The following is a 1,149-nucleotide window of genomic DNA, read 5'->3' as shown; positions in this document are numbered from 1 at the left end:
GAGGACGTGCGTGCGTGAATCAGAAGACAGAGGAAAGCAGAGATTCAGAAGACAAAGCATCTCCAAAACTCCAACATATTCTCCATTACTACATAACAAGTAACCTTTAACCCATATTCTCTTGTTTATTCGCAATTCAACTGATAAATAAAATTGACTTCCTGACTAAGAATTGCAAGATAACCATAGATTGCTTCAAACCAACAATCTCCGTGGGATTCGACCCTTACTCACGTAAGGTATTACTTGGACGACCCAGTGCACTTGCTAGTTAGTGGTACGAGTTGTGAAAAGTGTGATTCACAATTCGTGCACCAGCTGGGATTCAAGATTATTATTATTAAGAAATATATATATATATATTGCATTTCTAATAATAATTTTGATTTCATTGGTTTGGTTTTAGGCATATGTAAAGTTGGAGTGTTGTTACATTTCTAAATTTTTCACATGAATGGACTTCACTGCTTCTCATTCTACTGTCTCTATTCCTTCTATTCTTCTCTTTAATTAGGTAGATCATATAAAATTATGTAGTAGAATAGTAGATTTGTTACTCCTACTAAAACGTGGCCATAACCCACAAACCTAGTACGCTTAAAAAGCGTGGCCATTGTTTTAGCTGTCGGCACGCTTAAAAAGTGCAGCCATATGTTTACCCTATTGGAACATTTAAAAACTGTAGCCATATCCTAGGATGTTTTAAAAGCGTGGCGATAATGTGCACTTTTCGGTATGCTTTTTAAGCGTACCTATAGATTAAGACCTATGGCCACACTTTTTAAGCGTGGCAAGAGATGAAAGCGTGCCAACAAAAAAAGCGTACTGATAGATCAACAAAAGTGTGGCGATAGAACAACCGGCACGCTGGCAAATGTGACCCTTTCAAAAGCGTGCCGATAGCTCAAAAAGCGTGGCGAAAAGCTATCGGCACGCTTTTTTTCACTTTTTGGCACGCTTTTAAAGCATGGCAGAAAGCTTATTTTCTTGTAGTGAGCACTCCATAAGATCTTCAAGAGGAAGAACTAGCCGCCATCACTAAGGTAGACCCCTTCTTTAATTTCCTTGCTCTTTATTTTCTGTTTTTCGTTTACTATGCTTTATGTTTTATTTATATTTGTGTCTTTATTACATGATCATTAGGATCTT

The 1,149-nt window shown here is 37.2% G+C and overlaps 1 protein-coding gene across 3 annotated transcripts in view; it reads left to right on the top strand.

Moving 5' to 3' along the window:
- Positions 1 to 484, top strand: part of LOC107616847 (phosphoenolpyruvate carboxykinase (ATP)-like) — a 3,822-nt gene extending 3,338 nt beyond the window's left edge. For all 3 annotated transcript variants that reach the window (XR_002353493.1, XM_016318757.2, XM_021110629.1), the window contains one exon: positions 322 to 484. The gene's annotated coding sequence lies outside the window, so the exon portion shown is untranslated. The remainder of the gene's footprint in view (positions 1 to 321) is intronic.

This window comes from Arachis ipaensis, chromosome B09 (assembly GCF_000816755.2).
Source record: "Arachis ipaensis cultivar K30076 chromosome B09, Araip1.1, whole genome shotgun sequence".
In the NCBI taxonomy this organism is placed as follows: domain Eukaryota; kingdom Viridiplantae; phylum Streptophyta; class Magnoliopsida; order Fabales; family Fabaceae; genus Arachis; species Arachis ipaensis.
Note: the sequence above shows the minus strand (reverse complement) of the source record. Positions and strands in the feature narration are given on the sequence as shown.